The 26,818-nt window shown below is 38.0% G+C and overlaps 1 protein-coding gene across 3 annotated transcripts in view; it reads left to right on the plus strand.

Moving 5' to 3' along the window:
* Positions 1-26,818, plus strand: part of BMPR1A (bone morphogenetic protein receptor type 1A) — a 160,480-nt gene that overhangs the window by 65,291 nt on the left and 68,371 nt on the right. For 2 of the 3 annotated variants that reach the window (XM_037049381.1, XM_037049380.1), the window contains exon 2: positions 5,687-5,801. The exons of the other annotated variant lie outside the window; for it this stretch is intronic. The gene's annotated coding sequence lies outside the window, so the exon portion shown is untranslated. The remainder of the gene's footprint in view (positions 1-5,686; positions 5,802-26,818) is intronic. 3 annotated transcript variants of the gene reach the window in all.

Here is a 26,818-nt window from a genome sequence, read left to right on the forward strand (position 1 = left end):
CATTGAGTTGTTATTCAATACTTCAGATGAGCTAATATTTGTTGAAATCCTACTCTGTGTCATTTACTGTGTTAGATTCTAGGATAGAGCAGTGAATAAGGAACTTAGAGTTTGGTATGGAAATACGGTTAGGCAGAAGAGTGCAGTGATAGAATTATGTGTTAAAATTTATTTTTATTATGGGTTTTAAAGCATTGTTTTACATATCTTTGGTTTTATGAGAAAAGGCATCTTGGGTTTTAAAATCAAGCTTAGATCCAGTTGAATCTTTTGGAACATTTAGAACACAGCCTGTTCAAAAGTTAAACTTCCTTTTCTGTGCTATGTGGACCCATGCTTTATTGTAGAAGTGCATGTTAAACTAACCTAAGATATACTATTTATTTGACTTGTATCTAAAAGTGTGTTGATGTCTTTCTGAAGCATAATGTTTGAATTTTCCAGTAAATGTACCAAAAATTTTAACAGTAGTACCTTTAGTTTTAAGTGCCAACTGAAATGTTTTGTAAAATACTATTTTGTAATTAGGTTCTTATTTTTTATTTATTTTTTAAAGATTTTATTTATTTATCTTTAGAGAGGAAGGGAAGGAGAGAAGGAGAGAAATATCAATGTATGGTTGCCTCTCATGAGTTCCCTGCTGGGAACTGGCCCACAACCCAGGCATGTGCCCTGATTGGGAATCGAACCGCGATCATGGGGTTCGCAGGCCCGCGCTCAGTCCACTGAGCTACACCAGCTAGGGCCAGGTTCTTATTTTTTTAAAAAGGTTACATGAATGCAGCTGTAGTGTTTGACAGCATATTTGTACAGTATGGGTGGGGTGATTTATTGGGCGCTAAAAGAAGGAAAGTGACAAGGAAGAAAGGATTTGGAATAGCAGAAGGAAAAAATGTAGAGCCAGTATTGCTGATAAAAAATCTATTTTTTGACATCAGATGCAAACTCAAGTCATCTTAAATTTTCTTAGGCTTAGTATATTTATCAAAAGCCTATTTATGCTATTCTTTTTTATAAAATAAATCTTATATATAGGAGTTGATGGGTAATGTTCTAATAACTTAGAGTCAAAGATAGCTATACTATCTACAATTGATATTTATCACTGATGGGTTCTTTAGGGCACCCTGGTTTGTGATTTTTAAAAAATATATCTTATTGATTATGCCATTACAGTTGTCCCATTTACCCCCTTCATTCCCCTCCACCCCCCTCCCCACACCATTCCCCCCCTTTAGTTTATGTCCATGTGTCACAAGTTCTTTAGATTGTACATTTCCCATACTATTCTTGCCCTCCCCCCTGTCTATTTTCTGCCTACTGTCTATGCTAATTATTCTCTGTACCTTCTCCCCCCTTCTCCTCCTCCCACTCCCCTGTTGCTAACCCTCCATGTGATCTCCATTTCTGTGGTTCCACTCCTGATCTAGCTGTCCTCTTAGTTTGCTTTTGATTTAGGCGTGGTTGTTAATAACTGTGAGTTTGCTGTCCTTTCACTGTTCATATTTTTCATCTTCTTTTTCTTAGATAAGTCCCTTTAACATTTCATATAATAGGGCTTGGTGATGATGAACTCCTTGAACTTGACCTTATCTGAGAAGCACTTTATCTGTGTTTCCATTCTAAATGAAAGCTTTGCTGGATAGAGCAATCTTTGATGTAGGTCTCTGGGTTTCATGACTTGACATACTTCTTTCCAGCCCCTTCTTGCCTGTAAGGTCTCTTTTGAGAAATCAGCTGGCAGGCTGATGAGAACTTTTTGTAGGTGACTGTCCCCTTATCTCTTGCTGCTTCTAGAATTCTCTCCTTCATTTTAATCTTGGCTAATATAATTATGATGTGCCTTGGTGTGTTCCTTCTTGGGTCCACCTTCTTTGGCACTCTCTGAGCTTCCTGGATTTCCTGGAAGTCTATTTCCTTTGCCAGGCTGGGGAAGTTCTGCTTTATTATTTGTTCAAATACGTTTTCCACTTGTGGCTGTTCCTCTTCCCCTTCTGGTACCCCTATAATTCGTATGTTGGAGCGTTTAAAGATGTCCTGGAGGTTCCTAAGCCTCTCCTTATTTTTTGAATTCTTATTTCTTCATATTTTTCTATTTGGTCATTTTTTTTCTTCCTCCTGGTCCACTCCACTGATTTGAGTCCCAGTTTCCTTTCCATCACTGTTGGTTTCCTGTGCTTTTTCCTTCGTTTCAATTAGTTTAGTCTTCATTTGTTCCTCTAATTTGTTTCTCTAATGACTAAAATCAACCAATTCTGTGAGCATCCTGATCATCAGTGTTTTGAACTGTTTATCTGATAGGTTGGCTATCTCTTGGTCACTTTAGAAGTATTGGCTCTGGGACTTTGAGCTGTTCTTCTTGAGCCATAATGTTTTGGTCAGGTCACGCCTGTTGTGTATGAGGGGTGGGGCTTTAGGTGTTCACCAGGCGGGGTGACCCCAGTTCCTGGGTTGCGACAGTGTATGTGGGGGCAGGGTCAGAGAGGGGCAAGGGCGTTTGTTCTGCACTCTCTTGGATTTCGGGCCCCCCTGGTGCTGGCTCCCAGGTGTATGGGCCTGTGTACCCTCCAGAACCCTGTGGATCTCTCCAACAAACTCTCTGTGAGCCTGGGAGCTTCTCCCAGCACCTCGACCCCCAAAGTTTTTCCAATTGGTGCTTTTAGGCTTTAATTCCCGTCACTGGGGCCCCAGCCTTCGCAGTCTGTCTCAGTGCTCACTCCTTTGCCTGGTTTATCAGTCCGCCTGAATGGTTCGCTCTTGTTGGACTTGCATGCAGTTCAATTTTCTGTGTTTTGGTTGCATTTTTGTTACTAAAACTTTGTTGTCTTTAAACTTGGTTGTGCGAGGACGCACAGTGTTTTCACCTACGCCTCCATCTTGGCCAGAAGTCCCCTGGTTAGAGATTTTTAAAGCACCTGAGTAGTTTAAGATTTAACCACTTTAATAATTTTGAGAACCAAGAAGGATGTGTACATTTTGGTGGCAAAAGAAGATATATTGTAAAGACAATGGGGTTAAAATGAACTTTTCTCATTTGTTTGCAGGTACTGACTGAGTATTACAAAATAGATTATATCTAGAAAGGTTTGATTTTCATAAATTCTTAGTCATTAAGAATCTTAGATGTGTTTTTAAAAGAATTACTGTATTTTGCCATGTATAATGTGCTCCCATGAATAATTCACACCCACATTTTTGGCCCAACCCTTTAGGAAAAAATATCTTTTGTTTTAATTTTTAACTCAGCTTTTTATTTATTTATATTTAGATACTTGACTTTTGTATTATAAAGGAATTTTAGCATTTATTTTTGAATATTAATGTACAAGGAATTTTATGAAACAAATAATCATAAAACACAAGAACCAGACTCAAGATGTTTCAGGTACTACCCATGTATAATGAACATCCTTGTTTTTCCCTTAAAAATTTGGACAGAAAAGTTCACATTATACACAGGAAAATATGGTACCTTTTACTTAATTTGTTTTCTAAAACTTACAGGCTTGAATATTTCAAAATCTTTGATGAAAATTTTATTACTAGCCCTGGCTGGGTAGCTCACTTGGTTGGCTAGAGTGTTGTCCTGACATACTAAGGTTGTGGGTTTGATCCCTGGTCAGGCACATATAAAAATCAACCAAGAAATGTATAGATAAGTGCAACAACAAATTGCTGTTTTTCTTCCCACCTCCATCTCTCCAAAATATTAATAAACAAAATAATTTTAAAGAAAATTATATTATTTATACTTGTTTAGTATTTGGTTTTAACTGGATCCCTTGTGGTTGTTAAACAGAAGTTCATATGCTAAAAGCTTGTGGTAAATTACGCTGTAAGTTAAGTGATTAAAGTTGTTGGGTACATTTTGCCTATGTAAATCCTGTTTCTACATGTACATGTATTTATAGACCTCTGCTTATAGGACCTTAACACTATCTTGCAAAGTTAGGGAAAGCTTTACTTTTTTCATAGAATTTCTGGTACGCAAAAAGTGATTTGCAGACCTGTACTTCATGTGAAGCAGGTCCTGTCCTTTGATTGTCTTTTATTATTAAATTCAGCCTTTAAAAAAGGTTTTCTGAAGTTTATGTTTTGTTATGTATTTGTACATGTAAGAGAATAGAGGGAGGATAGATGATTCCAGACTTTGAAGATGATCTTTTTGAAGATTCTTTTGTTCATGTATTTTCCCTTATTATTAACTTTAGATTTAGCTTAAAGCTTGAAACTTTTTTCCCCCACACTAAGGATACTGTGCTTAATAAATAGTGCTGTAATAAACAATGATTGGTAAGTGGTTTGCTGTTAATTTTATTATTTCATCCATTGAACATACCTGGTTGAACTAGAATCACACCATATATTTTTAAACTTAGTCACTTTAATGGACTGTTTTAAACTTCATAAGAATAGTTTAGTTTGATTGCCCCACCTCTGTCCCACACACACCCTTAGGGAAGAATGGAGTTATTGGCAGATAAGGTTTTTGGAGGAAAATCTTTATGCCATTTCTAAAATGGAAACTGTATTTTTTCAAATTAGTATAAGGGAAATTTAAAGACTATTTCAAAAATGATAATTTAAAAGACCTAAAAACCTAGTCTCCATCCCTGCCCACTCCCCTCATTTCTCTGAGTGATGGCCTATGTCTTACAATTATGAGTACTCTGAAAAACCTTAGGGATCTGGTTAAGTTGTAGGTGACTAGTCGTTAGAAAGACTGATTGTTAAGGGCTGCTAAATGCAGACAAAGCATTACTGATTACTTTCAGTGTCAGTCTGTCCACGTAAAAGATTTAGCTAGCCTGTCTGCTGAGTGGCGACTTTTGACTTTAAGAAAGCCTATTATCTGATATGAGAGACTGTTTCAGATTGCCCCAGTTTATATGAATTTAGTCATCATTGCCAAGTACTAAACCTGTGTAACCTACATGATACTTCTTAAATGGACTTGAAGAAAAGGCACTTTGACCTTACAATGGGACATAGGTAATGTTCACACAGCTTGGAGTTTTTCCTTTTAAAAACGAAATAGTATACTTTGCCTTTTGAAGTTTTAGTTAAAAGATACATTTGAGGAAATTATTTTTAAAATCTCTAAGTAAACGGCACATGCATTTTGAAAATTTTCATATATTTCCAACTTCTAGATTTTTGAACATTGTCTCTTCTTGCAAGAGGGTACTAATGGTAGTAAGTAACCTAGGTAATTAATTCTTGCCCTCACATTTCCTAATATTCTACGTGGTAGTTTGAAATTAAGAGTGCTTACTGAGACTTTGTGATAAAATGTGAAAATAGGGATACTAGCTGGATGTTCAGGTACATTTTTACCTAAGTGTAGGGATCTGAATGTTGTAGAATTGTAAATTTTAATCCTGCTTCTACCTGATTTTGTTTGTTCAATTTAATATGTGTAATTTTTTTTACAAAAGCGTGTGCTAATTCAGAAATTTTACATGTGAGTAATTTTTTCCATAGAACTACTATTATCTCTGTAAAGTTGAAAATACTCAAAATGGTGAACTGATAGGTTTCTAAATTACTGTAGAATTTTTTATTGAATTTACATTGAAACTGTATAGTTTTACACGTGATGGATTTTTAGTATTGCTTTTTACATGTGTTGTTTCAACAAATACAAGCTCTTTCAGTCTGAAATAAATTCTTTTTTTCTAAACAGATTTATGAAAATATGCATCAGTTTAATACTGTCTTGGAATTCATGAGATGGAAGCATAGGTCAAAGCTGTTTGGAGAAACTTGGAAGTACAGTTTTATCTAGCCACATCTCTGAGGTAAGGAAAAGACTCTTAAGAAAATAATTAGAATAATAGGGAACTTTTCATTAAAATTTTTAAATTATTTAATTTAGTTTTAGGAGGTGGAAAGGAGTGAGAGAGGGAAAGAACCATAGATGTTCAAGAGAAACATCAAATAGTTGCCTCTCATACGCCCCTGACCAGGAAATAGCCTGCAACACAGACTTGTGCCCTGACCAAGAATCAGAGTGGTTTACAGGACACCACCCAACTCACTGAGCCGAACAGTCAGGGTGAAAGTTCTCGTTTTTTTTAACAGTTAAAAATAGTTTTTTTAAATAACTGCTACAACTTTAACTTATTAGTTTCTTTAATCACCTTCCTTATGAATCATAAGTAGTTCTCATATTCTCCTTGCCTAGTAATGTGAGTAGAAAGTATTTATTTATAACTAATGACATCTTCTTGACTCTTATGAAAAATAAGAACTAAGTGATGTATATAAATTTATTTCTTCCCCTCTGAAGATTGCTAAGCAAAGTTCAGAATGGAAGATTATATTAAAATGTTTACATTATTCTGAAACTTCACCCATTTAAAATTGAGGATAAAATTATCTTAAAATAATAGATCTTTGGAGATAAAATTCATTTAAAGAAGTAAAAACTGCATTAACACCAGGGACAGGAGAAAGAAAACATTCTAAAACAATATGTACATTGAATTCACATTAATTATTTTCATATCTATTTAGAGACTCATTGCCAGGTAAAAGGCTTGAATGTTTCAGGTATCTACATTTTTAAAAAATACATAGGACATAACACTTTTATGACGCTGCCTGTACTTTTTCCTCATGAAATAGTAGGCTTTTCTCATCGCTTCTACTTCCTTATAGCAATTTTTTATAACCCCCTGCAAAACTGCTACATTTGCTTTTTTGGAAAATGGTCATGACTTTCTAATAAATTATCTTTTATTAGGTTTTATACTATTTGAACTCTGTAGTTGCTATTTTTCCTTGCTTGAAATTCTCTTGGTTTCTATGACCTTGTGCTCTTCTAATTTTGTTTATTGATTCCTTCAAAATTGCTTTCTTCCCCTACTCTTAAATAATGATCTTCAACAAGGTTTTATCTTTGAAATTCTTGTATCTTTTCCTTTGCCTTTTCTAATCTCATGATTTCAATAACTACCTCTGTATGGTCTTTTTTTATCCTTATATCTCATTTGTGACACTTTTCCTAAACTTTAGAGTCATATTTTCAGTTGCATGCTTCATAACCCAATGTTCCCATTTCTGTTACTGGACCCCTTTGTCATCACTGCTGATAGTCTCAGTGCTCACTGTGATTTCTCATCTTTTCCTTCCTTCCTACCCTTAGTCAGAGATCAAGTCCTAATCAGTTTTACCTCTATAATATATCATGAATGTTTTCCTCTTTTTTCTAATCCTTCTATCACTATCCAAGTTCAGGTCTTTAGATTACATTTCACCTGAAATATTGCAGGACTCTCCTAACTTTGTACCACTCCTCACTCTGTTTCCCTCTACATGTTGCTGCCTGCTTAAGTTTTCTGTATATATTTCCGCATGCATTGTCAGTGATTCTGTTAGCCTTCCAAAGTAAGGACAAACTCATCTTAATAGTAAAACTTCTCAGCAGTGTAAAGTGACTGACACCTTTGCAGCCATCCATTTCTTTCTCTCTTTAAATACTTACACCTATTCTGTTTCAGGCACTCACTCTTAGGCACTGAGAATACAAAATATTCCTTGCTTTGCTCTCAAAGAATATGTTTAAGGATGAGTATGCAAATAGTTAATTAAAGTGTGATTTGGAAAGTGCTGTATGAAATTAAAACGTGTAGTGGCGTCACCTAGAAAGGCTCCACCAACATTGCTAGAGAAGAAAATTATCAGGGAGGTCTAACATAGGAAATGACATCTGAGTAGAATCTTATGGTGAATAGAAAATTTCTGAGTGAAATTTGAGAGACAAGAGAATTTCTTGCACAGAATCCAACATAAGCAGGGAAAGTTTGAAATGTATAGAATGCACAAAAGACAGAAAAAAACATTGTGTAATGTTTGAATTCATGATACAAGAGAGGGTTTGAAGGGCAAGGCTGGAAAGATCTTGATTGTGAAGAACTTTGTATGCTGTGGTTAGAAGTTTAGATTTATGTTTTGAGTAGTTTGCCATCTTTGAAAATTTCTAGCAGGTGTTTTGGGTTATAATTGTGTTTTGTTGATATTAATCTGGCAGTGACATGAATGATAGTTTGGAAGGGGGAAGAGATACCAAAAGCAGAGAGAAAATTAGGATACTCTTAGTTGTTTTAAGCAAAAAATAACGAAGCTTTTAACTGAGGTAAGGGTCAAAATTATGAAAACCTTTAAGCATTGGTTATTGAACATATATTTAATTTTCTTTTCTGCCCCTACATGTATGATACTGCCAGATTAATATCAACAAAACACAATTATAACCCAAAACACCTGCTAGAAATTTTCAAAGATGGCAAACTACTCAAAACATAAATCTAAACTTCTAACCACAGCATACAAAGTTCTTCACAATCAAGATCTTTCCAGCCNATGAAAACCTTTAAGCATTGGTTATTGAACATATATTTAATTTTCTTTTCTGCCCCTACATGTATGATACCCTTTAGCCAGTAGTTTAAAGTTGTCTTATATTTTCTCTCTATTTGTGTTATTTCCCCCGAGCATGCTTTTTCCTCTTTTTCTCTCGTGGAAGACCTATCGACTTCTAAAAATCCATCTGAAGTGCCAGTTAATTCCTCAGGTTTATTTCTGATCTCTATTACTTTAACTCTAAGTATAAATTCCTCCTAGATAAGCCCCCAGAACACTTATTTTTGTTCTGTAGGATATTACTTTTTTTGATCCCTGTTAAACTGTGTAACAGCAAGTCACAAAGGCAGAATTATAAAATAAAGACCATGGTCCGCATCTTCTGTTTATAGTCATAGCAATAATATGTGATATATATATAAAATAAGCGGAGATAACCAGCAGTACCAGGTAAAAGTGATGCATACCCAAGGAGTAAGTTATTACTTGTAGTCAGGGTTCTTTAGCTCTGAGTAGTACAACTAGAAATAGGAGGGGTTATTTGAGCTGGGCTTTGAGAAATGAGTAGAATTTGGTTAGCTAAAGAAAGAAGTAAAAGATATTTCTAGAAAAGCAGATTAATAGAAAAGGAGTATTTCTGTAGTAGGAATATTGTGGAGTTCTTGGTAAGAGTAGGAAGTGTGACGTACAGAAAACTATATTTGAGGTAAATTACTCTAGCAGTGTTGTAGGAATATCATTAGAGAAATGGAGTGAGGTTTTAGGGGCTCGGGTAGTGGTAGCAGTAGTTAGACCTGAGATAATCAGAATTTAATCAGAGTGGTAATCGTGGAAATAGAAAAGAAAGACTAAATGGAATTGGTATTATGAAGGCAGAAAGGGAACTGATTTGTCACTAGATGTTGGAAAGAGGTGATGACACCCACTTTTTTTATCTGGATTGGAGGGATAATGTTGAGCATCATTAATAGCAAACATAAGTAATTATTCAAATTCAGTTGGATTCTGAGTTTTGTAAATTTAGAGAAACATTAAAATGTTCTACTATATTGATGGTCTCTTCATTTGTTTGCATACAACAAATATTTTATACATTATTTTCCAAGCCTTAACATATTGAAAGGGAGACAGTATTAAAAAAAAGCAAAGTGTTGCCTCTTCTAGAAGAGCACTTTAGAAAGAAATAGATATTTTTCTGTTCATATTTATCTTTTCTGCTATAGTTTTAAGTGCCGTGTAAAAGTTAGTAGAATTTAAGGAGGTTTAAAGTATTCCTTACAGGTATGATTCTGTCACTTAATGGAGGATGGTAGCTTGTTTTTGTAGAGCTACTGTTAAATGAATAGGAACCTGTGGAGAAATTCATTAAACAGAATTTGATGATTGTACATTAACAGTAAGTGTTAGTGTGGTGATGTCCTTCGAGAACTACTTTATAGTGAGATAAAAAGTTACCTCATTACATAAAACTAGCTGGTTTTGATGCTTTCATTATTTTCAACTCAATTCATGATTTATGACTTTATAATATTTAGGAAATATCCAACACTGTATTTGAAAATAAAGTAGTGACTGTTTGTTTCCTAATTATAAATTGTGTAAAACGAGAAAACATTACATTATTGAGGAAGGAAAGCATTCATGTTAAGAAAAAGTTAGGCTTTTTGATTGTACTATTAAGTTATTTCCCCTCTAACGTAAATACAGTTAAACTCTCAAATGGATTAATATTTATATTATATTATTGACATATTTATATTTAAAGATTCTCCTCTAGCATTCTTGTTTCAGAATAAGACTATTTCCACAACAGTGTTTCTAAAGGTATGGAGTGAATACTACCAATACTGGTAGTATTCAGAATGAGTTTTGGTAGTACACAGATTGATTTTTTAAAATGTTCATAGTTATATATTTACTTTTATAACTTCCTAGGTATGACGAGTAACATTAGTTTTCAATTTAAGGTAGTGACAATATGTTCCCTTTATTTTCTCTCTGTTTTGAACTGTGGTTCAGAAACTTGACTTAATCAGACTTTCAGTTTATGACACTAAGATTACTACCTTTGTTCTTTATAAGGGCCCTCAATTGGTTTATTTTTATCTTCTTTAATCTTGATCTCTATTTCCATTTTCCTCTCTTTGCCATAGGAAACCATTTTATTCTTCTAGAACATATAGTATTGATGTATATATGTGTGTAGTTGACTTAATTAGATTTTTGCTACAAATATCCTGCCCCCTTTTCCACTGTTTTCTTCAACACTGGAGAATTAAGATTCTCCATTTGCTTTGTATACACTTGTTTATTTCTCCTGACTTACGTTTCATAACCCATATGTATAGCACCACATTCTACCACTTTATTTTTTTTAAGAATTTATTTATTTATTTATCTTTAGAGAGGAAGAGAAGGAGAGAAATATCAATGTATTTTTGCCTCCCGTGAGTCCCCCTCCGGGAACTGGCCTGCAACCCAGGCATGTGCCCTGACTGGGAATCGAACTGCGATCGTGTGGTTCACAGGCCCACGCTCAATCCACTGAGCTACACCAGCCAGGGCCATTCTACCACTTTAAAGAGGCAGCATACTCTTGTTGAAAGCACAGACAGTGGAACCAAGTTGCTTTGGCTTGAACTCTGACTATAAAATGTCATTTCTTACCCATATGTTTTAGTTTGGCATCCCACACAGGCAGTAACTAGACCACCTTCATAAGAAGGAGCCCATGCTCTTGGCCTGTATAAAGCCTTCCTCTCTGTCACTGTGGCTTCTCCACTCATGGCCTTGTTGGTCAAACATTGAGGTAGCCAAGAGCAGAAGCTGGCTGATGTCCAGTGATAAATTATTCCATATGTAGTTTGGATGTAGTTAAGTGTCTTCTCTGTTGTCTCCTCTGTGTCTGTGGTGGGCATTAACATGAAACATGAAGTTGGCACTTTGCGCCATCAGCATGGCTGTTCTCCAGATTGCTTGTCTCTTATTTTATAATTTTGCTCCTTCCATTTCTCTAACCAGTTAGCCTCTCCACTCCCAGGGAGTCCACATTTTTTCTTCTCTGGTCATTTCTTCCTTTACCATATCCAGTGAGAGAATTTCCACCTCATCGTTGTCTTTCAGAGTCAGCCATGCAGGGCCGTAGAGCAGTAGCAGTCCATTTTGACTTGTATCTGGTAACCAGACCACACCTTTTTCTTTTTTGTCATTGGTCACCAGGAGCCTACCATAGAGTCATTGGTATGAGCAGAAGTAGAGACATCAATGTGATATGGGTAAGTGGCACGAGGTTCTGGGCCCCCTTGTAGTTTACTAGTGCCCTCTGGACCTGCCTAGGCCCTATTACAAATATACTGTTTCCATCATAGAATGGATTGCTGCTCCACCTGACCTTGTGACTTGGTGAATCATGATGGGTAGCTCTAGTCACAAAATCTTAGATATTCCATGGTGGGGTTCTGTACTAGGTCCTAATAGCATGCCAGGAGCTGTACTTTTCAAGCAGTGTTATAGAAGGCATGTCCTTGCCACAGAAAATCTAGAGGTATTTGTGCTGTATCTCCCCTGTTGGGACTTGTCAAAGAATCTACACAGCATGTCTCTACCACAGATATCTCTAGTATCTGTTGAGTCTCTTTCATTAGGGTCTGAGCATCAGGGTAGTTTGCACTGGAGCTTGATATGCTGAAAGTCTCTTCTGTTAGTCCTAATCAATATTGGTAGCCTTCTCAATCACCCAGTCTCATCTTTTAAAAAATTTTAAATGTAACAGTCATAAACACTAGGTGTTAATTTTCAGTTAGTGTATGAAACATTTATCAAAAGTTGAGAGCCACAAAGAAAGGCACAGTTAAGGAATTCACAGAGTGCACCCTTCCTGGTAGGTCCTTGTCAGTGGTTCTTGTGCAGATTCATGCTTGGGTTCCTTGTAAGAAAAGCAGTTATTGAAAAGCACGTCGGCTGCCTGCACCATAGAAACCCTAGCAATGCTCCCTTTCTTCATAGTGGCATAATTGTTGTCCTACTGGTAGTAACTTCTTTGAAATGCTCCGACAAGTGCCTTTGGGGGTAAGGTCTCAACATCAGTATGCAGTTTGGCATCCCCTTTATTTTGACATCCTGTTCATATTTCTTCTTCACTAGTATGACTGATACCACCTAGGTGTCCTGTGTTTCTCCTGTCACCCAGTGTCATCTGTTCTGTCTAAATAGAAGCCACCCATTCTTATTTTAGCCTTACCTTTCTTTCCAGTGATGATTCCCTTTAAATGAATTGTATATTTTTACACTCACACCTGGGGATTTTGGGTTTCCTGAGTTCTCATTTAGTTGTGACTGGACGCATCTGTTATTTAGTGTCAAACAATAGGCATAAAAGGAAGAATTATTTCTATCCTGTGGACTGATAACAAAGGAACCAACAGATTATTACCTTATGTTTTGATGCCCTGGGAGGAGTCCTCAGTGCTTTCAGGTACTCCCAACTGCAAGCTCCCATCTGCATTTTAGCAGGTAAGGGTTCCCTCTAGGTCTACCAGAATCTGTTAGCTCTAGCAGCCTGTTGAGACTCACATTATGGCAAAGCAGTTATAACTCTAGGCTTGAGGAAAAGCTGAGTTATATCTTTACTATTGGTGTTTCCAGGGACTGCATCAAACATTTAGTCCCATACCCACTCTCCTAAAGGTCTTCTTGCTCTTTGGTTATTATGGTCTTTCCAAAAGGAGATAGAAAAAGTTTATTCCAGAAAGTTTATTCCCAGTCTCTTCAATTCAGACTGCCTTTTCATAACCAAGAAGTCATAACTCTTTTCTTAATTTAAGTTTGGTAGATATGTTCCTGGCTTTCTTAATTTGATCATTCTCCAGTTTCGATGTTTTTAGATTTAAGGTGTTTTTTTTCCAATTGTGCATGGTACTGTGAAGAGAGCATACCACAAGATTTATGATAGCATTTTTTATATTCTATAGTGACAGTTCAATTCATATCTTCTTCCTTCATCCTAATACTTCTTTCAACTATTTGTAATTTGCAGTGTCTGTCTCTCAAGTAGAATTTCCAATTTCTCTGAGCTCCATCTACTTCCTGCCTTTTCTTCTTTTCTTCCCTTTTCTCCCTTTCTTTACCCTTTAGGACTTAGGGGAGGTCTGATTCTCTCTTTTCAGAACAACTTTTAATTTTTTAAAGATTACATAAGCAAGACATGAATAAGTTCTTATATAAAACATTGAACTGTATATACCAAGGCCTAAGTTCTCCTTCACTGCCCCGCCACCCAGTTGACCTCCTTACCACCTTCCCCTTCATCCCATTTTCATCTCATTGACCTCCACTTTGTAGTCAGGTTTGCTCTACCTGTATTAGTAGAATATTTTGATTTTTTAATATCTTTTAAAAATTATGTAATACTTCATGATTTTCAGGTTTAACTTTATAAAGTTACATATAACTTGTCTCATTAAAGTTAGCACAGGTAATGTTCTACTATATTGGGATTAAATCAGTTAATATATATCAAGTATGTCAAATATATTAGGTTTCTTACTCCATAGTATAAAAAAACCCAGTATTTTAAGAAAAAGCTAATAAGCTTAGAGCCAAGTTCATTCAAAATAGGAGTAAGCCAGATATGTTTTGTGAAGAAGTCTTTTGAGTACACTAAGGTTCTCCATTTTATGACTCAGAGCTAAACTTCTTTTCTCTGGTGTCTAAAAATAACTAGAGCAGGAGTGTCCAACCTCTGGCTTGCTGAATGGGTGCAGCGCAGGATGGCTATGAACGTGGTCCAACACAGAATCATAAACTAAAACATTATGAGATTTTTTTGTGATTATGTATCACAGTGTATTTAATATGCAGCTCAAGACAACTGTTCTTCCAATGTGACCCAGAAACACCAAAAGGTTGGACACCCATGAACTAGAGGGTGGTGATTATGGGAGCAGAGTTCTTGAGCTAGTACTTAGAGATTGTTGGGTCAGTAGTAATATTACTAAACAATAGGTGGTTTTCTACTGCCCACTGCCCAGTAGGCAAACACTAGAGGCAGAGGTTTGGTGAAAAAGGAAAGGAGTCATTTATTCAAAAGCTATGTAATGTTGGAAGAGTGGCAGGCTTCTGACTTAGAGCCCTTTCCTTTTAAAATCCCCAAAGAAAAATAACCCTGCCCCTTTTGCCTGGCCAAACCAGTCCTAGACTGGGCCCAGTGTTCTTCCCATTAAAAAATACCATCCTTTGGGAAGCACAGGTAGCTGCAGCATGATCATTCAGGCATTTTAGCTAGTTCCTGGTTGCAGTCCAGGCTCAGGCATCTTTCTGAAGACTGTGTACTCTCTGGGGTCCTACTTGTTGTATGCTGCCCTTTCTTCCACACCCTACCCTCTGGCCCAGGACTTGCACCCCATCTCTCCAACCATCAGCATACCAGTGTCTCCATGCACCCGGCTGAGCAGAACTGTGCAGTACAGTACCAGTCGCCCACACTGCCAGTACTTCTTGTGCTGGGAGGGGCCTGAGATTGCTGCTAGACCACACAGTCTCCCGGGTCTACCAGCCTGGGTATACTTGGCCCCCTAACTGGGTGAGCAAGAATCTGCAGAAAGCAAAAAGGGCCAAGTCTCCACTCGCCCTTTGTTTAAAAGTCTGAGCCCCAAACCCTATGTGCAGCAAAAACATCCAAATTCTCATCCAATCCAAGCTAGTGTCCATCACACTCTTCAGCCTATGCAGCATCTGTGGCCCTCCTCCTGCCGCCATGATCTGGAAGTGGGGAGAGGAGGATTTCTAGCCCTGGGCAGTGTCTCCACCTGGGGTGGGGCATCACATGCTGGTTTGTTTACCCTTTGGGGGGGGTGTGGAAATCTGTCTTGCATTGGCTGTCTATGGTGCTTACTGACCCCACTCCCTAGCAATCTGGCCAGATACCCCCAGAACAGTAAGTGGCTATAACTGTAATGTTTGGGAGATGCCATTTCATTTGTCATTGTACTTTAAAGAACTGTTAAGAATATGTTATATAATTTTTATAGTTGCTTTAGCTCCCTAATTATGTTTCCCTTAACAAGATACTGATATTTTTTATTTCTTTCATTCAATTATGAAACATTTATTGGTTTGCTTAGTGATATGAGGTGGATCCTGGCCTACAGGATCCGTGTATGTTGTGTCTGCTACTGAACAATACACATGGACAACAGAAATCCTATGGAGAAAAAAGGATGATTCAGCTGCCTTCTAAGTGAGAGAGAGTGAGAGGGCCAGAGGTTCCTGGCCCCTGCCTGGACAGGCTTTTATTGCTTTTCTGGGTACATTACCTGGAAGGTGGTCCTCATTTACTATATACATGTTGATGTAGGTGATTACCTTTTACTGATAACAAAGGAAAGAATGTTGCTAATTACTTCAAAGAAAAGGATGTTACAGACCAGGGGGAAAAGTGGTTGAACTGATCACACTCCATACTTGGGAGGTTTAGCACAGACTTTAGGATGTTACAGTAAGCACTCTCTGCCTCAATTCAGGGTGAGGGAGTTTTAGCAAAAGTAGGTCTCATAGCAGTCTGGGTACAATGCAGGCTTGATTCCCCATGGGAAAACCTCTCTGTAGGTGTGGTTCTGCATGCCACTCACTCCCCACTGGTTTCCCACGTGGTGGCTGAGCTACATTTCTGTGCCACTGGAAACAGTTCCCTACAGTAATGTGCTAGAAAATGGAGATTATAGTAACTGATGCAAGATAAGTTTAAAAAATCACTTGACTAAATAAGCCTCTTAAGCAGAGGAATCATATCTGTCTCATTTACTATTGTATGATCAGTGTGTGGCACATACCAAGTAATTAATAAATAGTTTTTGAAAAATGTTAGTCAAGAAGTGTGAAACAGCTATGGAGCATATTCTGGGTACACTTGAAATATAGAGATGAGCTCTCACTTAGCCTGATGAATATGGGTTAGAGAGTGCTTATAAAAATTACCTATAGCCCAGGTCTTGAAGAATGAACTATAGTTAACCTGATGGATAACAAAGCAAAGAGTGCAAAGAAATGAAAGTCTAAACGGGAATGCCTATAAAGGTAGAGAGGCTACAGTGATTTCAGTATAGTTGGATCATTGTAAAGGTATGGTGGACTGGAAGGACAGTATTAGCCAAGCAAAGGCCAGTTTATAACAGTTCTTCTGTCTTGTTAATTCCATCCTCTGAACTGAGGAGATTTGTAGATTTTTAAGTAGAGAACATGATACAGTTATTTGGTTTTAGAAGTTAGGTTTGGTTTTAGAAGTTAGCATTTTATTAAAAGTGACCATTTACTAGTCTGTCCACCAAGTTCTAATACATTTCAAATAATTATATCAACAATATTTTCTGTTGAAAAATGCATTTAAGTTAAAAATGATTAGCAAACAGTATATACAGACACACATTTCAAAATTTAAAAGCATGTCTTTTATCCCACTAGTCAAAAATAAAATAATGCAAATCAAGAAATACTTAGAATTAAATTAAGAAAATTAGGATATATTAAAACTTGTGTGACATAGTGAAGGCTTGTGCACTCATTTAAATATGAAGTAAAATAGATGATAAAGATAAAAGCTAGCATCTATAGAGTGCGTGCTGTGTACTATACATCATTCTGCTAACTTTACAAGGTTTTTTTCATTTCATCTTCACACCAGCCCTATACGGTCTGTGGTTTTTCCCACTTTACAGATGAGAAAACTATGGCACAAAGAGAAACTTATCCAAGCTTCTAGCTAATGAGTGATAGAAATGGGGTCTGAAATTAATGAAAAAATCTTTTTAAAGATTCAGTGGGCAAGATTAACAAAGGTAAAAGTTGGCTTCTTGAACAGACTGATAAACAAAACATCTAATCGATTGATCAAAAAAACCCAGAAAGCACAAATAGTATTGGGAATATAAGGGAGGTGACAACATCAGATATAAAAGAGAATTTTTAAAAATAAGAAAATACCTTGAGTAACTATACAAATACATTCTACAACTCAAATAAAATGGCAATTTTCAATCCCAGGCTTCCTTTCAAGGCTGTAGCATACATAAATGTGGTACTTGCATCCTCCCACAGCCATATCAAAATTACAACTAAACAATAGAACAACCATCATTCAGAGCTGCCTGAAATCTAGCTGAATGGAACACCTACAACTAAGGATATAAAGAAGAAGCCATATTGAGAATGGTAGGAGGGGTGGACACATTGCTGGTCCCATACCCATGTTTAGGGAGTAAAAATCGAGAGGGATATCTCAGCTACAGAGGTATCCTCTGAGGAGCGAAGAGTTGCAGCCCCATACCAGGCCCCCCAGGCCAGGGTTGCAGTGCTAGGAAAAGAAGCCACTATAACTTCTGTTGGTGAAAACCAGCGGGGATTGTGGCTGAGAGGATGAAGGACCGATGGAGCCCCAGGCAGTTCCACTTGAAGTGCTTACATGTGGACTTGCTTGGACTCACTATGTCTGAGTTCCTGCAACAGCTCAAAAGACACCAGGAACATACAGGAACTAAAGTGTCTGGAATTGGAAAGATCTAGAGGGACTGCTTTCTCCCAGACAGAAGTGCTGGCAGAGGCTATTGTTTCTTTTCTGAATCCTTGACCCCACAGAGCTGGCAAGCAGGCACCAGGTATGAATCTCCATCATCACTGTTGCCCCTGGCCTGGTGATTCTGTAAGGATCTACCCCTCCCAACTACCAGGTCCAGCCAAGTCTTTTCCAGTGGCTTTTCCCTACAAATCGCCTGTCTTGGCTCATGCTTCAGGCTTTCCTAAAATATCTCACACAGGCAGTATCTGACTATGGCGTGCTATACATCTCTTGCTAAGTGGCCCCAGGTCCAACACCAGAGGCAGCCAGCCTTGGTTTACAGCTTAGCCTCTCCAGTGCACCTTCAAGCCCAGCACAAGTAGTAGCCATCTGCAGATTGATTTCTAGCTCATGACACCTGGCTCCAGGCAGAACACAGGTGATGGCTGACTTGGCCTCTACTTCCCAGGAGGCCCCAAAGCCAGTGTACCCAGTAGACGGCTTCAGACCACATTGAAGCACCACCCTTCCACCTCCACAAGTGTGGGGGCAACTTTGCCAGCAAGTCCCCCCAGTCCGCCATGGATGTAAGCAACACTACCAAGACATGATCTGCTGGCGAGCAGGCGGGAGGGGGGGGGCAAACTCTCAGAAGAGAAAAGCCAAGAGCCCCTTCCTCAAGGACTTTTATTGGGTTGTAATACACAGGAATACAGGCAGTAAGGATCAAACAGTAGATAACATTTCAGAGAAATCCAAGGGCTTAGTCTGAGTCAGTGTCTGTCAGGAAAGGGGGTTTCAGAAACTTTGGGAGACATACTCATTTCCTGCTCGGACCCTTAACATATGAATGAAAGCACTCTTAGCAAAGCAGGCTTCACAGGACTTCTTTCTTAGGAATTCTTTCTTATGCCTGATCATGCGGGATCCCACCCTAGCCTGGCAAGAGGCTGCAACACCTCCCCCATCAGAGGTTTTCAGGCTTAAGTGGATTAGAGCCAGGAAGTGCTTCTCCCAGAGGATATGGGGACTCGAGCTGTGTCACATAGCTGGGGGGGCAAGGGTCCATTGCTCCCTCTTTGTCACAGCCCCCCGAGTCCTTCCATGATAGTCTCCCAAGTGATCGAATCTGGCTTAGGTTGCCCCTCCTCTGAGGGGTCTTACCTGTCTCTGACTATTTGACCATGCATTGGGGGCAGGGGAGTAAGCAAAGACAGGCTTTGTTTCCTTGTAGCTCACATTCCAGAGGTCGCTCACTCATCCTTAGCCATGGGGGGCAGTTAAAATTTCTGAACCCAGGCAGAGCGGTTTCCAACACACAAGGGACACATTCATGGGGCGGACTCAGTAGGCACCAGAGCCCTGCTGAAGTAAGTCCTACTTTGTAGAGGGGGCCCTGACACACTGATCCTGCACAGTGGTCACAGCCAGTCCTCCTAGCCAGTCAGCCAGGAGAGTAAGTCCCTCCCACTGATGTGCCAGCCACAGTCAAAACTCAAGTACAACAGGAGAGCATACACAGTCCACATGGGAATGTTTGCACCTGAAATGCCCAGCCAGGTGAATGGAGAGTTTGTGTACTGAACCCTACAAGGCACCTCCTGTAGTAGGTCACTCTAACAAGCCCAGGAGCTGTTTAATGTATAGAAACAGAACACAAGGAGGCTGCCAAAATGAGACAAACATTTCCCAAATGAAAGAACAGAGCAAACCTCTAGAAAAAAGAACTAAAAATAGAGACAAGCAATCTATCAGATGCAGAGCTCAAAACACTGGTCATAAAGGATGTTCAGTGAATTAATTTAGAGGAAGAGTAGATGAACTTAGAGCTTTAACAACATAAAAAAAAGGACATGGAAACCATAAAAAGAACCAGCCAGAAATGAAGGATACCCTAACTGAAATGAAAGATAATTTTCAGGGAATCAGAACAGCGAAAAGAAAAAAGAATAAAAAAAAGTGAGGATAGTGTAAGGAGCTTCTGGAACAATGTCAAGCATACCAACATTTGCGTCAGAAGTTATAGGATACTGGAAGAAGAGAGAAAGCAAGAAATTGAAAACCTATGTGAAAAAATAATGACAAAAACTTTCCTAACCTGATGAAGAAACTAGACATACAAGCCCAGGAAGTGCAGAGAGTCCCAAACAAGATGAATACAAGGAGGCCCACACCAAGATACATTATAATTAAATGTGAAAGTTTAAAGACAAAGAGAGTCTTAAAAGTTGCCAGAGAAATGCAGTTAGTTACCTGCAAGGGAGCTCCCCTAAGACTTTCAGCTGATTTCTCAACAGAAACTTTGCAGGTCAGAAGTGATTGGCAAGAAATAAATAATCAAAATGATGAAAAGCAAGGACCTAGGATCAAGATTACTCTACCCAGCAAAGCTACCATTTAGAATTGAAGGACAGGTAAAGAGTTTCCTAGACAAGAAAAAGCTAAGAAGTTCATTGTCACCAAACCAGTTTTACATAAAATGTTAAAAGGCCTTCTTTAAAAAGAAAAAACAAAAAAGATAAAAAATATGAACAATAAAGTGGCAAAAATACATATCTCTAAACAATTGAATATAAAAAAACAAGTGAACAAGCCTAACAGAAACAGACTCTTAGATACAGAAACCATTTTGATGCTTAGCAGGAGGAGGGTTCGAGGGATGGGTGAAAAAAGTGAAGGGATGAAGAAAGAATAATCATGGGAATGTAAAATAGTGCATAGGGAATATAGTTAATAATATTATAATAATTGTGTATGGTGTATTGAATGGGGAGGATATTTGTCTCTTATGAAGTTATGTCATTTCTAATCACTGGTGTATACATCTGAAACAAATATGATATTGTATGTCAACTGTAGTTGAAAAATAAAAAGTAATTTAAGTTTCTTTAAAAATAAAATGACAATTAAAAAAACAATAAATTTAACAACAAATAGATAACTACTAGAGAAATTTAATTTGTAGTGAAAGATCTGACCCCTCCCATATATTCACAGATTAAGTCCTTGGCACATATGATCTTGAAGATGACTTCTGTCTGACTGTTCAAGTGGCACATATATCCAAATATACCAACTGTTCCAGAGAATAGGAAAAGTTCCTCAGTTTATTATATGTGGCTAGTATAACCAAAATGAGACAGGGGTAGAATGTGAAAAAATTATAGGCCAGTCTTGTTTATGAATATAGATAACAAAACCTAACAAAATACTAACATAACAAATCCAGTAGTGTGTTTAAACATTATCATGTTTACATACAATAATGAAATACAATTGTGATATTTCCTCCCCAGAGTAAATGTCAGATTCTACAGGTTTAAGGGCACAGTCCCCAATAAGATTGCCCTCATTTGAGATTCCAGTCACAAGTTTGGAGATTCCCCAAGCTACTCAACACTTCTAACAGGCTACAAATCTAGGAGGATTCCTACAACTCCACTTAGGTTTGACAGTTTGCTAAAGCGACTCACAAGTGTTAAGAAAGTAGTATACTTATGATAGTTTTATTGTAAAGGATACATACTGGAATCACCCAAGTGAAAGAGATATATAGAGTGAGGTCTGGGAGGGTTTCAGAGGTGGAGCTTCCATGCCCTGCTCACTGGAATCAGAGTGTGTCGTCCTGCTAGCACATAGATATATTCACCAACCAGGGATCTTATCCAGGCTATGGTGTACAGAGTTTTTGTTGAAGTTTCATTGTGTAGGCATGATTGAATTGGCCATGTGATTGAACCTGGCCTTGAGCCCTTTCTCCTAGGAAGTTGGACTGGCTGAAAGCTCCAGCCCTCTAATGATAGGATTGGTCTTTCTCTTGAGGCTGACCCCCATTCTGAGTTATCCATTAGCATAAACTCAGGCATGAGACTTGTGAAAAACAAAGACACTCCTGTTACCCAAGTAATTCCAACAATTTAGAGGTCCCCTCCCAGGAAAGGGAGACAGAGACCTAATAATAAAGAATAATAAATTCTTTATTATTCAATAATGACAAATTCAAATTTATTTCAGGAATCCAAGACAATGTGCTAATTTTATTAATGCAAATGTAAAAAACATTTGATGAAATTCAGTCCCATTTGTGATGAAAACTCACAAAAACCAAGATTAGAGAGGGGAACTTTAATGTGATAAAGAGTTTCATTAAATTTGTAATTGTTTTAGGAAGAATTGGCACACCGGATATTTAGGCTTTCTATACATAATGTGTCGTTACATATGTTAAATTAATTTCTTGTCGTTTGGGAATATTTAAAAATTGTTCTTACGTCAGTATGGTGTATTTGAAAGTGCAAAATGGTATAATCCTAATGGGGATGACCAAAATATCTACCAAAATTACTTCTAGACCCAGAATTCCACTTCTGGGAATCTATCCTATAGATTTATTTGCAAAAACAAAACAAAAAAAACAACAAAAACATCTGTTTGAGTTTATTTTTTTAATATATTTTATTGATTATGCCATTACAGTTGTTCTAATTCCCCCCCTTCATTCCCCTCCACCCTGCACACTCCCTTCCCCACTATTCCCCTCCCTTTAGTTTATGTCCACGTGTCTCAAGTTCTTTAGATTCTATATTTCCCCTACTATTCCTGCCCTCCCCCCTGTCCATTTTCTACCTACCATCTTTGCTACTTACTCTCTGTATCTTCTCCCATTTCTATGGTTCTGCTCCTGATCTAGCTGGCCTCTTACTTTGCTTTTGTTTTAGGTGTGGTTGTTAATAACTGAGTTTGCTGTCCTTTCAGTGTTCATATTTTTTATCTTCTTTTTCTTAGATGAGTCCCTTTAACATTTCATATAATAAGGGCTTGGTGATGATGAACTCCTTGAATTTGATCTTATCTGAGAAGCACTTTATCTGTCCTTCCATTCTAAATGAAAGTTTTGCTGGATAGAGCAATCTTGGCTGTAGGTCTTTGGATTTCATGACTTGGCATACTTCTTTCCAGCCCCTTCTTCCCTGTAAGGTCTCTTTTGAGAAATCAGCTGACAGTCTGATGGGAACTCCTTTGTAGGTGACTGTCCCCTTATCTCTTGCTGCTTCTAGGATCCTCTCCTTCATTTTAATCTTGGCTAATGTAATTATGATGTGCCTTGGTATGTTCCTTCTTGGGTCCAACTTGTTTGGGACTCTCTGAGCTTCCTGGATTTCCTGGAAGTCTATTACCTTTGCCATATTGGGGAAATTCTCCTTTATTATTTGTTCAAATAAGTTTTCCACTCGTGACTGTTCCTCTTCCCCTTCTGGTACCCCTATAATTCGTATGTTGGAACGTTTAAAGATGTCCTGGAGGTTCCTAAGCCTCTCCTCATTTTTTTGAATTCTCATTTCTTCATTCCTTTCTGGTTGGATGTTTCGTTCTTCCTTCTGGTCCATTCCACTGATTTGAGTCCCAGTTTCCTTTCCATCACTATTGGTTTCCTGTGCATGTCCCTTCATGTCAATTAGTTTAGCCTTCATATGTTCCTCTAATTTGTGACTATAATCAACCAGTTCTGTGAACATCCTGATAAACAGTGTCTTGAACTGTGCTTCTGAGAGGCTGGCTATTTCTCGGTTGCTTAGAGTTATTGGCTCTGGGACTTTGAGTTCTTGCGCCATCTTTTGGGCTGTTCGTGCCTGTTACGTATCAGGATCGGAGCCCTAGGTGTTCACCAGAGCAGGGCAACTAAGTCACTGTGTTGTGACACTGGATGTGGGGGCGGGGTCAGAGAGGGGCAATGGCGATCCCCTCTGCTGCTTTCTGCCGCTGGGGCTTGTGCTGTCTCACTGCTCGCTCCCTCACTGGTTTATCTGCGTGTGCGATTGTGTGATCGAGTTCATCCTGCTGCCTTGTGCCCTCACTAGGTCTGCCTATTGCTACCCCACACCTGGGATCCCCCCACAGCATCCTGAGTGCCTGGGTTGGGAGATCTTTTCTGCCCGACCGCTCCACTGCTGACTCTGCTCCTCTTACTGGTCCGGTTGAAAGGTTCATTGTTGTTGGACTTCTGTATAGTTCAATTTTCTGTGTTTTGGCTGCGTTTTTGTTAATGAAACTTTGTTGGCTTTAAACTTGGTTCTGAGAGGAGGCACAGTGTTTCCACCTATGCCTCCATCTTGGCGGAAGTCTGTTTGAGTTTATTTATTGCAGCATTATTTGTAATACCAAAACATGAAAGCAACCTGAAATGTCCATCAGATTGAATGGATAGATATAGCTTAAGTTGTTGTTAGAATGGAATACTACATAAAAATGAAAATTAATTATAAGGAACACTATGTATCCATCATGGAACTCACAATGTTGAATGGAAAATAAGAAAATTATACAAATAGACTTACTTTATACATTATAGAAAATTGAACTATGAAAAGCAATAGTGTATGTTGTCAGCAGGTTAGTGTCAAATTTATCCCATGTCACAGAACTTCTTCATGAAAGCACTAAACAGCAAATTTTAACCTGAAGAGGTATTCTGACATAAAGAAAATTTAGATGTTTCATCACAAGATGGAAAAACTCTTACTGGATTTTCAAGTGCTTCACTAAACAGGAATTTATGATCTTGAAGGTGTTCTTTCTTACACCTACCAGGTATGCAAGGTTTAGTTTGCTATAGTTTGTTATTTATGCTTCTCAGGAAAGAATTGTTAACAATCTGAATTTTACACCATCTGGTCTTATTCAGGGCCTTTGTGACTTAAAATTTATGTAAAAAGAGTTACTACTGAATCTTGTGTGTATGTACTGAAAAGACTGAGGATGAGTTTAGATGCTACTTTGAAATTCCCTTTTTCAGACCACATTGCCTGTATCAGAGAAAGTACTGACTGTGTTTTCTTTTTGTCTGTGATCATTTCCCCAATTATTTATCTTGCTATAACTGTGTGGTACTATATAAGAGTATAAGCCATTGTTTGCCTTGAGCAATATTTTAGATCTTGGGAAGTGATATTTACTTATACAAGCCTTTTGAATTTGTATCTCAAAGTTAAGTAAGTGCAGTGAAAACAGTGGAAAATTTTCCTCACTGAGTCTTGACACAAGTTAGTGCCCAAAGCTAGCAAAAGGAAGTGGTGTGGTTTTTGTATCATTTCAGTTATGTTGAGATAAGGAAATGGAATAGTTTATGCATAGCAGCCCTTTTGGAAAAGATTTATTTGTATATAAAAGGAAAAGGAATTGGTTGGTACACCATTTTAATTCTTTGTGCTATGTTGTCATTTCGTCAGCAAATACTTATTTAGTACCAATTATGTGCCAAGCACCATAGGTAGGTGCTAGAAATACAGAATGAAAAACACTAATACCTTTGCCTTTATGGAGCAAGTGGCAGGCAATAAAATAAATACTAAACTATATATCAAATTACAGTATGACAGGTGCTAAAAAGGAATAAAATACCAGGGAAGGAGGATAGGAATGCTAGGGATGGGGATGGTATTAACAATTTTAAATAGGGTGAGTGGGAACACTGGAAATAAGAAAAGGGATATTTGAGTAACCGCTTGGAAGAGATATGGTATCAAGTCATACAGGCAGAGGATCTGTAAATGCAAAGGTCCTGCATCAGGCCTGTCCTGGCATGTTTAAGGAGCAAGGAGGCCAGTATGGGTGGAGTGAAGGATTTTGGAGGTTTGTGGGCCATTGCAGACCTCAGCTTTTTTACTCTGAGGGAGTTGGGGAGTCATTGGAAGGTTTAGAACAGAGGAGTGATGTGCTCTCATAAGCTTTTTATTATCAGTTCGGCTGCTCTGGTGAGAATATGCTATAGGTGGGTGAGGGTAAAAGCAGGGAGGCCAGTTAGAAGGCTATTGCAATAATCCAGGCAAAATTGTTAGTTCCTTGGACCAGAGAGATAGCATGTGCATGTAGTGAGAAGTGCATGGGTTCTGGATATAGTGTGAAGATAGAACCAACAGGATTTGCTGAAAGAAAGGATATGGAATTTGAGAAGGAAGGAGGGAGTAGTCAAGAATGACTACAAGATTTTGGGCCCCGGAAACTGTTGACTGAGGTGGGAGAGACCAAAGACCTAGAGGATTTGGGAGTTGAGAGAAGACCAGAAGTAATCAACTGTATAGCTGCTAGTCACATTAAGTGCATTTTTATACTATTTGAGCTATCTTTAAAGTAAATCTTTTTTTATAACAATCTATTACTTTTTGCATATGCATTACCAAGTATCTTTTCAAGATATTCATGTTTAGCCAGAATCACTAATTTCAAATTTTGGTACTCCTTCAAGCATTTTGACTTGGGTCACCTAGGTTAGAATGGAAAGGCCAACCAATGTTGAACAAATTTCTGTGATAGCTTAAAATGATTTGTGGTGAGAAAAAGTGAAATGTACTGAGTCTAGAATTCATTCCTAAATTCAGAATATCTTAGAATACTCTTTGAATATATATTAAAACACTTAATATACTTTATAAGTACTAAGGAAATATTAGATATAATGTTGGTTCCTTTTTGGTGATATGAATAAATATAGAAGTGTATATGTATTGGGTGTCTATAATCAGTCTGAGATTTATCATCTGAAAGTATTTTATCAATCAGGGTTTAGTCAGGAAAGCCAAAACCACACTTAAAAAAAAAAAGAAGAAGAAGATTTTGCCCTGTCCTGGCTAGTGTAGCTCATTGGATTGAGCGCAGGCCTGTGAACCACACATTTGCGGTTCGATTCCCAGTCAGGGAACATGCCTGGGTTGCAGGCCAGTTCCCAGCAGGGGACTTGTGAGAGGCAACCATACATTGATATTTCTCTCCTTCTCTCCTTCCCTTCCCTTCTAAAGATAAATAAATAAAATATTTTTAAATAAAAGAAGATTTTAATTATTTATTTTTAGAGAGAGGAAGAGAGGGGGAAAGAAACATTAGTGTGGGGTTGCCTCTCATATGCCCCCC

The sequence above is a fragment of the Sturnira hondurensis genome, unplaced genomic scaffold (genome assembly GCF_014824575.4).
Source record: "Sturnira hondurensis isolate 20B ecotype Veracruz unplaced genomic scaffold, ASM1482457v3 Scaffold0006496, whole genome shotgun sequence".
Classification (NCBI taxonomy): Eukaryota; Metazoa; Chordata; class Mammalia; order Chiroptera; family Phyllostomidae; genus Sturnira; species Sturnira hondurensis.